At 35.3% G+C, this 16,755-nt stretch overlaps 1 pseudogene; it reads right to left on the bottom strand.

Annotated features, from left to right (window-relative positions):
• Window positions 1-3,292: 3,292 nt before the first annotated feature.
• LOC120225408 lies at window positions 3,293-3,391 on the bottom strand (annotated as a pseudogene).
• Between the last annotated feature and the right edge of the window lie 13,364 nt (window positions 3,392-16,755).

The raw sequence follows: 16,755 nt of genomic DNA, 5'->3' as shown, positions 1-16,755 counted from the left end.
ATATCTATTCTAAAGTATAATCTAAGATTTACTAATGTCTGGAAAGTTAGAATAACTTGGAATTTAACAACTCTGGCTAATATATAAACTAGACAACCACACTAAAATAAAGACTAGGTGTAGATATTTTGTTAAAGACAATCAATTTACAAAAAAAGAGTTAATCAAATATGGGAAATGTTTGACAAACTACAGTATTATTTTTTACAAGAAAAATATCTCTAGAAAGAATCTGCTTCATATGGGTATTAATTTCTTTTTTTTTTTTTTATTTTCCTAGGGTATTAATGATCCATTTTTTTATAATCCTAGGGTATTAATTTCTTAACAACGGAAATGTTTCTTGCTTTGTTTTGTCTTCAAGGTAATGATTTTGGTGAATGGAGAGGTTTTTTCCCCTCCTTATTTTATGATAATGATGCTCATATGATACTTTATATTTATTTTCAGGTCATTTGTAATGTAGGTCCTGGTTACCTAACTGGACAATTAAGGCAAGAGAAATGATATATTTTTCATATATAAATACTGAACTAAAGTAGAAATTTTCTTTCCCTGGGTCTACCAGTAATTTGCTATAATGGCCCACCCAGAGAGGATAAGGATTAGATACCACTTCCTCATTTGTGTAATAAAAGGGTACTTTCTAATCTTAAACATACCTTTTAACTGTATCATTCTATGATTCCCAGTAGTCCTAGAACATTGTTAGGTAATATAGTATAAATATTTATAGAACAAATGTATATCTTTCAGTTACTTCCTAATCCTATCTATTTTTCAAGGCCTACCTAAAACCTTACTTCCTTCATGAAGACTCCTTTGAGTATTCAAACTTCCTGTACTCAAAAACAGTGGGTACAGTAATAACATGTTATCTTCAAACATTGCTTAATAATTTCACATAAGAAAGTCCTTGTTTTAAAATAAATTGTAAATCAACTTAACAGAGAGAGGTTTTGGGCCTATAATTTTATACATTCCTTGGGTTCAATCACAGCACTGGCCTCACAATGGACGGTTAGCAAATGCAGAGTAAATTTGAATTGGCAACTAAATTCATAATTTTCGACATCAGGACATTCTTTTTATCAAAGTGACTTTCCTTAGGTCACAGCTCAGGTCTTCACTATGCCTGATGCTGTTTGATCATCATCATCATCACATCATCTTTGTGATTAAGAAGCAGTTATTCAATCCTTCTGGAATGAATAGCAGCAGCCCAAGATCTATCTTCAGGTGAGATGAGAAACAGCTGGCTCTCATTCTCTATATAATAACCTTTCATATACCCAGAGTCTAAGATCATTAGTTTTAAAAGAGCCTCAAATATTGGATAAGGTTGGTTGCTACAAAAGCAGGAATAAGAGGAATGAAAGAGAACATGTTACGGAGAGAGGAGAGAAAAGATGAGCTGTCAGTCTCTTGGTGCAAATCATTCGTCATGGGTCCCCTTATGTCTGCAAAGGCAGGGACACCCCGGTTATCATGAAGAGATTGTCATGGGGCTGGTAATATGTAGGCATATTGAGTGCGCTTTTGTTCTTGTCAGTGAATGTAGTTGAGAATGGTCGTATTGCAGGATTGCAATTTTGCCAGTGCTCTTGGCAGTTGAAATTAAAATCAAATCTCCAAGCATAGATTTAAAGAACACAGTTTTTCCCAGTCTCTAAAGAGGTAGGATATAAATTTCAAACATTTTTTGGGGCAGTCATTGTTTACACTTAAAAACACACCTAATATCGTTAGTATAGCACTAGAACAGGACAAAGTTTTCACTAATTAGATAGCAAATTAGAGACCACTCAAAAATATGCATGGGACTTCCACACTGACCCTGATGGATGGATCATTTTCTGTTGTTACTTACACATCTATTCACAAAGAAGTAGTTGTTTATGGAAGATGGTACCGGAAAAGTAAAGGCCAGTTCAATGAAAAATCCAAATTTTGTTACCATCCTCCTCTGAATAGAAGTGAAATAGCATACCTGCAGCATACAAAATTTCCTGACTTTTCTAGGGTTTTTTTTTTTTTTTTGACCAAAGTAGTCTGAACTACATGGTTCTTGCCTGTATTTCATTTCTCATTCTTTCTAGGTCCCCTTTTCATTTGATTCAAGAGCATATATCTATCTCTCTATCTTCGAAATCTTTCTTGATTTTTGCTTTAGCCCAAGGAATTCAATTAAATCCATCCAGCAGATGGAAAGATGAGGCCTATAAGGGCAGTAAGAAATACTAAAAATAATGAGAAGGATGTAAAAAAATATCCTGATTTGGGGCCAGGGGGATTTAATAGAACTCAGAGGTTTTAATTAATTAATTAATGTTTTCTTAGTTGCCCTTCCTCTCCTTTTTCTAATTCTCTTTGCTCAGGCACTGAGAAATAGTGTTTGGCCTGGTTGCTGGAGCTGAAGCAAACAGCCTTCCTCTAGTAACTGCTCACTGCTCTTCCACTCAGAATTGGTGACACTGAACAGTGGTCACGAGGACCAGATTTTCTGGGAAAATTCTAATTTCAGAGACGTTCTAGTGTTTCCCATAAACACAATTTACAGCATAGAGCATGTAACCTCATTCAGAGACTGGAAGACTAAGGTTAAGCTTCATGGTTAGTATCAGTCAATTGATTAGTCAATATGCATATTTGTGTGTATATGTATGTATACATGTATACAGATGTATATGTTTAAAATAAACTATATGTGCACATATACACACATACCAATGATTCTCATTCTCATTAGTTCCATTCTATTTAGCTGTTGCAAACACTGAGTTAGCAAACACTGAATCATTGTTCCCGGGGGAAATACAGAGTTAGGTTCCTGCAAGCCACTTGTCACAACATTCTTGCCAACTGATCAATATAAAGCCTTGTTTTATGTGAACTTCTATTTAAAGATACCTGATTTAATATATATTGCCAAATCATTAACATTAAATTCAGGACCAACAACACTGGAATTCATGTTTGAATGAAGGTTACCGAACATATGTATCTCTCCATTAGGCACATTGCAGCTTTTTTGCACTTAGTAACACTAGACAGCACTTCAGTACTACCTGTGGGGGTCACATTAAACAGCAAAATTGACAAAAAACACAAAAATATCAAAACAAGGTGACACTTAACGAACCATGAAAAAGACACTTGTTTACGATACCAGAGCTGAAACAAAAAGACAGTGTGGCCTTATTTGACTTCAGCTGGAAATGTGCATCAGGTGATTCCAATTTATCATTTTGTGCATTGTCTGTGAATAGTCCAAAAACCCAGCAAATACTTTCTTCTTATGGAACGCTTCATGAATTTGTGTGTCATCTTTGTGCAGGGGCATGCTAATCTCTGTATCATTCCAGAGTTAGTGTATGTGCTACCCAAGCAAGCATAAAACTTCACAAGTATTGGCTTAATGTTACAAATAAATTCTAGCAAGTAGGCAAATTTACAGTACAGAATCCACAAATAATGAGAATCAACTGTGTGCATGTATTCTTGTCTCATCTAAATTAGTTGCAGAGGAGAAATTTGCAAAAATGTAACAAATCTAAAAAGTCTAAATTGGCAATATGAGCAATTTCTTGGACAGTCCTAGTGTGAGTGTAGATTCAGCTTGACCATCTAACAGCTACGTCTCTATTTACTATTGCTGAATAAAGGCACTGATCCTAAGAAGTGCAAAACTGAGAATTTAAATTCCCTAAAAGATAGTTATAATCTTTCTACAAGACTTTGTTGTCCACTCATTAATGTCACATGCTAGCTTGCAATTCCTAAAAAGAGAGAGATTTGATGGTTTCCAATACCCTTCCTTTCTTGTTTCTGTGTCTTCTTGACATTTAGTATACTCTCTCTACCATATTACATGTTGGAGGAGCACCACTGCTATACACACATTGCTTATACTTGTGAACTTGTATATAAACAGGGGAAGGGCACCTGGGTGGCTAGGCTGATTGAGCACTCAATTCTTGATACAGGCTCAGGTCGGTCATGATCTCACAGTTCATTAGTTTGAGCTGCACACAGGGCTCCATGCTGAGCATGGGGCCTGCTTGGGATACTCTCCCTCTCTCCTTGCCCCTCCCCTGTTTGTGAGTGTGCATTCTCCCCCCACCCCCAAAAATAAATAGAGCCCTCTTTAAAACAAGGCATGGGAAACAACCTCCAGACTGGCTTAAAAGACAGTCAAGTGTGACTACCACCAACAAATGGTATTGGTGTCTACATCTATAGCACTTAGGTTACTAAAGAAATTGAATTTGAGGGAGCAAATTTCAGAACTTAATGTGTATGTCAGTAAAGAAGCTTCTATACTTGTATATGTGTCCATCTCCTCCATCTGACTATTATTTTAAGGGCAGAAGTAGTGTTTTACTAATTTTTGTAGCCTTTATATATAATACAGGGTTCTGATACTGAATATATGAATTGCAACAAAATATAGTTTGAATTGAAAATAAGTATCATCATTGATTTCACAAGTCTTACATTTCAATAATTACTTTTTCTTTTTCAATTTAGAAAGTTTTCTACTGTCTTTGGATAATTTTAGCTTCACCAACTTGAAAGGCTACAAAATTGGTTCTGGTTTTTCCAACTTGTCTCTTTAATTTTTTTTTGTTATTAAAATTGAATACTATGCTTATTTTAAGAAAATTAAAAGATAAACAACATGAAGAAAATAACACCAATAATTTTCCTCTTGGTTATAATACCTTAGTATTTCAGTGTATATATTAATATAGATTTAGAATATACTAATATATATTAATATATTACATATTTATAATTATATAACATATATTTAATTTATCATATCTAGAGGGAATCTACTCCTTCTGCATCCTCTACTCTAGACTGAGAATCAGAGAAGCACTGTAACTTTGGGGAATATGGCATATTACTCTGGGGTGTAAAGCATTTCCTGTAAAAATTTCTATGGAAAAATGTTCTAAATAATGTTTTGGTTTTTTTTAACAGACACAGGATCTACATAAGAGGCCAAAAATAAATATGCATGTTATTGGAGACAGCCACAGCCTACAAAAGCAATTGTATTAACATTTCAAGTAAAATATCGGGTGTTTGGGTGGCTTAGTTTGTTAAGTATCTGACTCCTGGTTTTGGCTCAGGTCATGATGTCACAAGTTCGTGAGTTCAAGCACAGAGCCTGCTTGGGATTTGCACTGACAGCACAGAGCCTTGGGATTCTGTCTCCCTCTTTCTCTGCCTCTCCCCTGCTCACTACATTTCTAAAACAAAAACAAAAACAAAAACAAACAAAAGAAAAAAATATTTCAAGTAAAACTTGAGAAGCTTTGGTCAGATGAATGGCCTGTCCTTGGAAGGAAGGTAAGTTTTCTCACTTTACATTTGAAATATTATCGAACTAACTCTTGATATCTGGGGTCATATCCTCAAGGACAAGTTTAATATAGGTACTATGTTTAATTATCTATCAAACACTGTCATTTGTGTTCTCAATGCCACACCTATAGATTTATTTCAAATGAAACCTAGAAGGAAATTCAGATCATATTTGGAAAGGATAATTTTGCTGACAATAAAAATGATTTGACCAATTATACAATTAAAATGATATCAGTAACAACAGCTATCAGAACAGATAAACCCTGAAATTCAGGCAAGGAATAAGTGACCTTAAGGCAAGATTTTAGTCCTTGAAATCTACAGATACATGATTAGAAATGACAATTCTGCCTGACACTGCTATTTCCTAATGACCCCTGTGATGCCTCCCTCCCACTGCTTATGTCTACATTCATCCTGAAGCAGATACTAATGTGCTTTCTTTCACTAGAGTTTAAATTTCCTAGAATTCATGCAAATGGAACCATACAGCAGGCACTCTTTTCTTCAGGCTTCTTCCTTCAGAATAATTATTTGGAAATACATCCATGTATTTGCATGTAGCAATAGCTTATTCTTTATTGAAGGATATTATTCCATTTTATGAATATACCACAATTTGCTTATCCATTCACATTCTTTCAATTTTTGTCGATTACAAATAAAGTTGCTATGAAATTTTGAGTTCCAGTCATTTGTGGACATATACTTTCATTTCTTTTGGATAAGTACCTAGGAGTGGAGTGATTAGGTTATGTAATAGAGGTATACTCAGCTTTTTAAAAAGCTATTAAACTATTTCTAAAGTGATTGTATCATTTTATATTCCCATCAGTGTATGAAAGATTCAGTTGTATGAGACAATCTGTCCAGTACTTAATATGATATGTCTTTTTAACTTTAGATGGTCTAATAATATGTGTTACTATCATATTTTGGTCTTCATTCCTCAAAGAACTAATTATGGTGAATATCTTTTCATGAACTTATTTGCAATCCATATATGTTTATATATTTCTTTTCTGAGGCATCTTTTAAATTTTTGTCCAATTTATTACATTTTTGTGTAATCTTATTATTGGGTTTTGAGAGTTATTAAACTTATAGGTATATATTATCTATGTCCTTCGTCACATGAGTGATAGGGAAATATCTTCTCCTAGTCTATGACTTGAATTTTCATTCTCTTCCTTTCAAAAAGCCTAAGTTCCTAATTTTGATGAAGTTCAATTTGTTAAATTTGCCATAGGCTGTAAATTAATTGTATGTAAAAAATCTTTGTCTAATAATACAAGATCAAAAAGATTTTCTCCTATGTTTATTTCTACACATGTTTTATAGTTTTGTTTTTACATTTAGGTCTATGATTCATTTTTAGCTAATTTTTGTATATGGCATAAGAAATGGATTCAAGTTCAATTTTCTACCTTTGGACATTTAATTGTTCTATTGTAATTTATTGAAATAACTTCTTTCTCCAGTGAATTGCCTATGAGTCTTTGTGGAAATTTACTTGAATGTATACATATAATTATTGGATTTTCTATTCTATTACATTGCTCTGCTTGTCTATCTTTATGCAACATCATGTTGTCTTTATACTATACTTATATAATGAGTAGTGTAAGTGCTCCAAATTTGTTCTTTATTTTTAAAGTTGTCAGTTTTTATAAAGTACCTGATAGTATTTTGATTTCATTGCATCAACTCTATGAATGGATATGGAAGAAGTGACGCATTAACAACATCAAGACTTACAATTAATGTGGTAGGTCTCTCAATTTGTTTAGATCTTCAATTCTTCTCCTAAATGTTTTGTAGTTTATAGTGAACAGGTCTTGTGCATATTCTATCAGGTTTATTCCTAATTGTTCATATTTTTGCTATTTTAAGTGGTATTTTAATTTCAATATCCAACTGTTTGTTACTAGTATCAAGAAATAAAATTGATCTCTCATATTTATGTTGTATTCTAAAATTTCCCAAACTCAGGGTTTCTAGCAGCTTTCTTGTAGATTCTGTGAGATTTTCTTCATAGATAATTATGCCATATGTGACTTAAAAAAGTTTGATTTCTTCTTTTCCAATCTGATTGATTTCATTCCTATTTCTTATCTTGTTGTGCTGGCTAGAACCTTCACTATCTTGAATAGAAATAAATAGTAATCACAGAAATTCTTGCTAGGGTCCTTGACTTAGAAGGGAAGCATTCAGGGGCACTTGGGTGGCTCAGTTGGTAAAGCATAGGACTCATGATTTCAGCTCATGTTTGTGAGATCGAGGCCTGTGTTGGGCTCTGTGCTGACAACGCAGAGCCTGCTTGGGATTCTCTCTCTTTCTCTTCCTCTCTCTGCCCCTATCCTGCTCTCTCTCTCCCTCAAAATAAATACATAAACATTATTTTTTTTTTAAAAAAAGGAAGCATTCAACATTTTTACCATCAAATACTTGTTAAAGTAAAAATTTTTCAAAGTGACTACTAAAATATTTGAAATTATATATGTGGCTTGAAATACACACACACTCACACACGTACACATATGTTATGTGGTGTGAGATAGGGGTCTAAATTCATTCTTTCACATAATGATACACAATTAACCCTGAATATTCTTTTTATATGATTCTGGAATCAGTGCTAGTAGTTTATTCAAGATTTTTGAACCTTAGGATATTGTTCTGTAGGTTTTCCTCCTTTATCTGTTGTCTTTATTTGGTTGATATCATGATTATGGTCTCATATAGTGAGCTCAAAAGTAATCCTTCTTTTCTATATTTTGCAAGGGTTTTTGAAATATTTGTACTAATTTTCCTTTAAATGTTTGCTATAATTAATAAAGGACTTCTGTGCTTAGACACTTTTGTAGGAAGTTTTCTAAATTAATAATTCAAATTTTACTTATGATATATATTAGATTTTCTAATCTTCCTAAGTCTATTTCAGTAATTTGTGTCTTTCTAGATTTAAAAAATTTCACCTACATACTCTAACTTGTTGTCATACAATATAAGTATTGTCTTATAATACTTTTTATTTCTGTAAGGTTGGCAATAATGTCCTCTCTTTCATTTCCAGTGTTAGTAATTTGCATTTTCTCTCCTTTCCTGGCCAGTTTAGCTAAAGATGTTCCAATTTCGCTGATCTTTTTAAAGAACTGATTTTGGATTCAGTGATTTTCTCTACCATTTCTTCTATTCTATATTTCATTTGTGTATTGGTTCCTTTGATGTCCAAATGATTTCCATTTTCTTATGGAAAATTTTGCCTCTCTCATTTTCTGGAAAAATAGATTTTTATCTTCAACTGGGCCCTAGGAACTGTGCTAGGCTATGTGGATATATTGGTCAGCAAAACCAGATGTGGTCTCCATATCTTGTGGATCTTGTATTCTAGATAGAGGATAATTAATTACATTATCAGACCAAAGGATGCTTAGTTAAAACTGATAGTAGTCTTATGAAAAAACAAAACACAATTCTAAGGGAAGATATAAAAAAGTTACCTGCCCTATAGAGAGAACAAAGATTATATCCCAGTGGAAGTGAAGAGAGGAAATGAAGAAGTTAATCAAAATTAGACCTGAGCAGGTGGAGTAAGAGAATAATGGACAGAAGATGCAGTGTCTATAAAAGCTTTGCATGTGTAAGAGAATGAAAGGGGGAAAATGCGGCTAGAATACAGGAAAGAGAGAGAAAGAAACAGTTAGTGCTTCCCACAGCACACTGTGCCTACCACACTGTTGGCTGCTTAATAGATTGTATATCAGCATGAGGATTGGTGAGAGAGAAGAAAAGTGTCAAGAATGTCTCCTTAGCTTTGGCTTGTAAAATTGGATGAATGGTGGTTCATTGAACGAGGTGCTCCTAAAATGTTTGTTTGAGAAGCCTATAAATTCAGCCCTGATATGTTGAATTTAAGCTGTCTTCAAATAGAAATGTAGATTAGGCAACTGTATATCATCATCATCATCATCATTGTCATCATCATCATCATCATCAACAACAACAATGGTATGTAACCCTTGTTCACCAGGCATTATTTTAAGAGCTTCACATAACAATTCATTTAATTCTTCCAACAAATGTAGAAGGCTTGTTTATTATTAGTTTCTTTCTACAGAGGGGGCACAAAAATGTGTGTGTGTGTGTGTGTTTATCTGGAGCTCAGCAGCAAGACTGTGGGGAATTGGGACAAGCAGAGGACCAGAGAATCAAGTAGTATTGGTAAATCGTTTTGACAGCTCCTTTAAAGCTAGTGAACTCGAATTTATAATAATCCAATAGGAGGACTGTGGGTACTTGGCTCACTTGGGCAATGACAGAGAGAGAAAGCAGAAAGTGGGCCGCCTAAGACATGAAGTTCTGTTCATGAGGTGTGATGAAAAGACACAAGAGCAAAGGAATTTATGGTATGGCCCAGAATAGTTTTGAATTAATGTGTGATAAGATATTAGAAAAAAATGGATTGGGGATTAGCAGAAATTAATGAGTCAGTGGATTCCCTTTAAGCCAATCTGGAGTCCCCACAGAATCCTTGAAGATCCAGAAATATAATTCTTCTTACAACGCAAGCCTATGATGCGCCTTGGCTTAACCTCATAAAAATAATATCGGTGTGCTTGAACTCCAGAAAATTGTGCTTGTTCTCAATCACTAAATCCTGACCAAGCTGTTTCCCTTTAGGTGTCAAGGATAATCTCAGTGATGTCCAATCCCTGGAGGTCCATGCTTTGTAAGCCCAGTAAAGCTAAATCCAATAAATCTATTCACAATTAAGATACTTTCTCATATTCATTAGACTTTCACTTTAATTAAAGGTTTATTTCTCTATATGTTTTTTTTTTTTTTCGAAAACATGGAAGTCAAAGCTATAAATCTAAGCCTTAAATAACAAACCTTTCCTTAGGCTTATACACTGGCAAAAATTATTACTGAGGTAGCTTAAATATTAATAATAGCTATTAACAAATAGCCCCGGGCAACATAATCTCAGAGGACACCTCTATATTTTCAGCATCAGTGGCTTATCGTCATTGAGATACCTAGAAAAATGTTTGGGGACAGGGAGAGAAAGAGAAACTGAGACACTCAGGCAGAATGCCACTGAAAAGAAAAATGTGCAGTTTTGTGATGTCCTATTCTTCAGATTTTCTTAGGCTCATCAAATCAATGTGAGGACGAACATTCCTTGCCTTATATTACTGTGTAATCAAAGTCATTTGCTTGCACATTTTGGGCATTATAAACGATTATGACCTTTGCTAAACTATAATGCACAGAAAGGAAAACTGTCCCTTTAAAACTTGTCTCTTGATGTTAATGGATTAGGGACCTCTCACAGTTCCATGCCAGACACCATTTGTTGTAATGGTGAATTGAAGTTTCCAGGTGAAATGAACAGCTGCCAAGCTAGCCTTTCAAGAAGCTGCCTTTGGGAACATAATACTTTATTATCCATGTTGTGCCATTCTGTGCTGAGTAGTAGTTAAAGTAATGAGAGGTCTGACTAAGTGAACTATTTCAAGGTCTATTCTCTCCTTAGCTAGCGAGGCACCTCCAGACTGCTCCATCCATCTGTTCTTCCTCAGGGCGGAAGAAGCAAGTCAGTTGGCTGGAACTGAATTCTTTCACCTGTTTTTTTTTTTTTTTTTAAAAAAACTAAACTCATAAAGTGAATTCAGTCTCTAATTTGTTTATCTAAAACCAAGGTTTTGGCTTCCCTGGAATTACATCTTCTTTTACTAGTTAAGAATCTTTTCATTTGTCTTCAGTTTAAAAGTTTGCCAGTTTCCTGTGCCTACTAATCAAGGGTGGTTAGTTTAGTTTCTTTTTTAACCCCTTCAAACTAGCCTCTGATTTTCAGAGGAACAAAATTTACCATTAGTCCAGTTCTATTTCCTGCTGGCAGAATATAATTTCTTCTTAACAGGTTTTTTGGGGAAAGATGCAATAATCGTCAAAATTTGGCTTGGACATGAAATGGCTTTTATTAAGCAACAGTTTGAGTTGAGTACAAATGAACTGAAAACATATGTCAAATAATAGAGGAAAATGTCTTTGGAAAACCATATATTGGGTCTTTCCAAAAGGAAAACAATTTAAAATTTGTTGCGGTGCTTGGCAAAAACAAACACGTATGAGGTTTGTTGGGAAGAAATGGAAGAAATCCAGTTTAATGGGAAGAAGACATTAGTTTATTTCTTGTTATGAAGTAGGGTAGCCAGCTAATATCTTTCTTATACCCAGGAATAGTGACAAAGAAGATTATAGAAACTAACATTCTGCTATACAGAGAACTGTACCAAATAACTGAGGTACAACTGGTTTTTAAAAATACATCTTCTGTATGTAACGCAAGACTGGGGGGAATAGAATAATACTAGAAATCTAGACACTATGATACACATTGAGGGGGCTAATTTTGTCAGGAACTTCCTTTAGTATTCCCAGATGATATTTAATACATTCCATATTCATCCCAGTAGCTGAAAATGCCCTTGCTCAGCCTGTTCTCTCTTATAGCTTATGAACTAGAAGAGCCTTTAAAGGTCCTCTACCATGATTGTAATTTGAACTTAGAGTATAGGTCAGTTTCTCAAAGAGGTCTTTTCTCGACTCTCTTCATCAACATTAGATCTTCCTTTCACTAGTTTTCTACCTTAGAACCATTTATTTTCCTTTCTAATCTTTTTTTTAACATTCATCAAAAAATATTTATCCATGTCTGATAATTACATTGATAATTACATCTCATTACACCATCAGCTGTGGCTATGCTGTACACCTCCTGTGCCCCAAGTAATATTTTCACAGCCTCATTTATGATGTTAGCCATTCATCTCATGATGATGACAAGTTCCTTGCCTCCAGGGAGCTTTCATTTTACAGAAGCAAACTCTCCTCCTATTCTGTAATCTTTGTGGGACCCAGTCATCAAGCAGGCACCTGCAATCTGGAATGTAGGTGCCTAATATCCCCAGGAATATTCCTCTAGTGGGATCCAGAGCCAGTGGACAAGTGCTTTAGTTTATCCTCAGGTTGGAAATGCTGAACTATTGGGCTCATTCATATACAGAATTCTAGACTTACTATTGGTTCTACTGAATGCTATATAATTGTGAATATAGCCCATTTGCTTGGTGTCTTGACCAAAGTTTTAATATGCACACTGATTTTTCTTCCTAAATGTCATTAATGCAGATACTTAGGTTTGTAAGATGTTGGTTGTATTGTTGAATTTTGACTCTGCAGAATGTGTCAAAATGGTTTACCTTGCACTGGACCTAGGGTTCTTTTGTCCTTTGTCAACTGATCAGTTGATTCTCACATCTCATTATTACCTTTTACTGGACTCTATATCCAGATTCATGCTCAGAATTTTTTTTTTTTTCTGACAACATCAGAGCTAGTTCTTGCTTCTTGTTCCTAAGGTGGGTTCATAGAGACCCAAAGCAGTCCTCTGTTTCTGGAGCTTCATTCATCCACTACTTTCCCACCAAGTTCTGAGAAGAACATCAGAGTCTTCAGCATACAGTTGTTTCATAGTCCTCTTTCTAAAGTAGCTTTATTTTTCCTCAAAATTTCACAGCAAGCTAGCATCTAGGTTTATACATAGCTCTCAAATTGTTGTGTCTTCAGAGCATGGGAATTCAAACAGCTGGCTTTTGAAATTTCTATCCCAGGATCTAAATTGCTTAGAGATTTTCAAAACGAATTCTACCCTTTGAATTATGACCTGAAGCCAGAGAGTAATCAAAGTGCCTGGCATTAGAACCCCCTGAGTCACTAGCTGCAGCCAGGCAGCTCAGAGTTCTGAGGAAAACCAATGACCCTCTACTAGTCCCTGGAGCAGAGCTCAGCAGAGTGGACCTAATGGGATGCCATTTGAATTTGAAGTTCAAATCCAAAATCTTCATGTCAAACATAGAAGGAAAAACTATTTACCGGGTCACAAACATTGTAATAAGCTTTGAAGATTACAAGTTATTTTTCCAAAAAGTTAAATTCTTTTTCCTTGTCAGGCTATTCCTGTTATATGGTTTAATCTCCATTTGAAGTACAGAATGGTGAGAAATTCCATTTAAAATGTAATGAAGTGGGTATTATCTCTATTTTATTGATGAGAAAACTGAGGCTCTGAAGGATTAAACATCTTGCTCAAATCAGAGAGATGATTTGGTATAGAAGGTGAATCACTGGGTTCTATTCCTGAAGCCAAGACTACACTGTATGTTAACTAACTTGAATTAGTAAGAAAAACAAAGAAACAAAACACAAACAAAAACCTAAAACTAAAAACTAAAAATAGAATTACCCTACAATATAGCAATTGTACTCAAAGGATACAAAAATACAGATTCAAAGGGGTACATGAACCCCAATGTTTATAATAGCATTATCAACAACAGCCAAACTATGGAAAGAGCCCAAATATCCACTGAATGATAAATGGATAAAGATTGGTGTGTGTGTGTGTGTGTGTGTGTTGGAATATTACTCAGCCATCAAAAAATGAAAGCCTGCCATTTGCAACAACGTGGATAGAGCTAGAATGTATTCTGCTAAGTTAAGTAAGTTAGAGAAAGACAAATATCACATGATTTCACTCAGATGTGAAATTAAAGAAACAAAACAGATGAACATATGGGAAGACGTGGTGGAGAAGGGAAACAAATCATAAGAGACTCTTAATGACAGAGAACAAACTGAGGGCTGGTGGAGGGAGGTGAGTGGGAAATGGGCTAGGTGGGTGATTGGCATTAAAGCACTTGTGATGAGCACTGGGTGTTGTACATAAGTGATAAATCACTGAATTCAACTTCTGAAACCAATATTGCACTGTATATTAACTAAAATATAAAATGAATAAAATTATTAAAAACATGGTAGAGGTGGCAATTAAATTAAGAACTGTTTAATTTGAAATCCTCAATTTTGCTACAATACCATGCATCATCCAAGCCAAAATAAGCCAAAATAAGCCAAAGAAACCAAAAATATTTTTTTCAAATGAATAAATTTCATTTTTACCCAGAAAAGTAAAAATTTACTTATGAGGGGGCGCCTGGGTGGCTTAGTCGGTTAAGCGTCCGACTTTCGCTTAGGTCATGATCTCGCGGTTCGTGGGTTCGAGCCCCCTGTCGGGCTCTGTGCTGACTGCCAGCTCAGAGCCTGGAGCCTGTTTCACAGTCTGTGTCTCCCTCTCTCTCTGACCCTCCCCTGCTCATGGTGTCTCTCTCTCTCTCTCTCCTAGAAATAAATAAATAAAAATAAATAAAAAAAATTACTTATGAGGATTATCACATATCTTCCAGGCTGTTACTGTCATATTGGAAAGCAAAAAATGTTTCTCTATTGGAATGGTATACATTTTTCTTTATATCATACACCTAAAAAGTTTAGCACAGACATCTCAAAGTGGAATGGGGAATAAAGTATCATTTACTATATTTCTGATTTCTTTAGTTCTTTACCAACTTGGTGGTGAAGCTTTACTTTCAAATCCTAAACCCCAAAATACCAACATGGGATCATGGTGAGGTGATTAGATATGGTCCTGGGATGTGTGTAAGTCCCCCTCTCTGGGTTCTTCATACAAGGGAAGTAATTTCTACTATGAAAAAGCATGGTGTGTAGATTGTAACTACAATGCATTTTTATTTATATTTCTCATTGTTCCTTTAAATTTTTATTTAGAGAGAGAGATTCCTTCCCTGTCCCTCAGTAAAAACTGGGGCAGGCTCATGGCTCGTCTGTACCCATTCAGATTAAAAACAAACATACAATGAATCATCAATTTCAGTCATAAAAAGTCATAATTCAGAAATTCAATATTCAGTCAGTATCCAAAATTAATATCCTGTCCAACATAAGTGTTAAAATTCTAACCTTAATGGCAGATCTCTAAGATAATGTACTTCACGTGGGGGCAGAGGGTGGAGACATGAGTGAAGGTGGTCAAAAGGTACAGACTCCCAGTTATAAGATAAACTAATTTGGGGAATGAAATGTACAGTATTGGGACTGGAGGTACCATACCAAATGTATATTGTATATCTGAAAATTGCTAAGGGAGTAGATTTTAAAAGTTCTTGTCATAAGAAAACAAATTTGTAACTATGTGAGTTGATGGATGGTTGACTAAATTTAGTATGATAATCATTTTGAAATATATAAATAAATCATTATGTTGTACACTTTAAACTAAATGCAATGTTATATGTCGATTACATCTCAATAAAACTGGGGGAAAAGATGATATGGTTCAGTTAAAATTTTAGAAAGAAAAAAATAACTACAGTATATGTGGAGTGTGTGATGTGGAAATAAGGACCACGCACAGAGACACACACAGACACACACAGACACACACACACACACACACACACATCTCTGATTTAACTTATTTCAAGCAGAAAGCTGCTTGGGGAGGGTTGTGAGGTACACCTAGTCTCTGCTTTTTTTTCCTGTTCATATTCTCTGTTTTTCTTCCAGGGTGGGGGTTAGGTGAGTCTGTAGTTCTTACTTGTTTTACTTGTTAGCAATATGCTTGGCAGATGGCTTTAGTTAGAATCCTGAGTGGGGGGGCGCCTGGGTGGCTCAGTCGGTTGAGTGTCCAACTTCGGCTTGGATCATGATCTCACAGTTCATGGGTTCAAGCCCAGCATCGGGCTTTGTGCTGACAGCTAGCTCAGAGCCTGGAGCCTGCTTCGGATTCTGTGTCTCTCTCTCTCTCTGACCGTCCTCTGCTCATGCTGTCTCTATCTCTCTCTCAGAAATAAAAAAATAAAAAAATAAAATAAAAATAAAAAAAAAGAATCCTGAGTGGGCCTGGATAATGATGAAAGCTAGATCTTTCTCTTGTGGGTACTTTGTTGGCACTTCAAAGGTTGCCTACCTGGCCGTTCTTGCCTACAACTGTCATAATCAACTAGATGTATCTATCTCCCAGAGGGTCTCTTGTAACCTCTAACTCAACCGCTGGGCATCCAGTAATCTAGTCCCAGGCTTTTTCCCAAGGTCTCTGTGCCCCTCTAGAAGACCATACTGGTCAGGACCAGAAAGCTTCTGTTTTTACTCTCTCAACCACAAAGCCCAGAGCTGCTCACTGGAGAACATTCCTATGACACTTGGGTTTCAGGACCATTTCAGTGCAGAAGCACGAAAGTGAGTTTCACCAGAGATGTTAGTCTGCCCTACTATTGCCTTCTATATCTCTAGGCATCTGATTAGACCCCAGCTGTTGTTCACTTTAGCTTCTTCAGGCAGGAGTCAGGTACTGCTCTCTGTTTTTGGATTTCAGGGAATACATCTAAAACATTCTGAATGATTTCCTTAACAAGGATAGAATCCAAAACTTATAAATAAGGCAAAAAT

Source organism: Hyaena hyaena, unplaced genomic scaffold (assembly GCF_003009895.1).
Source record: "Hyaena hyaena isolate Hyena2069 unplaced genomic scaffold, ASM300989v1 scaffold_1392, whole genome shotgun sequence".
Classification (NCBI taxonomy): domain Eukaryota; kingdom Metazoa; phylum Chordata; class Mammalia; order Carnivora; family Hyaenidae; genus Hyaena; species Hyaena hyaena.
The sequence above is the reverse complement of the archived record's forward strand: the minus strand, read 5'-3'. Positions and strand labels throughout refer to the sequence as shown.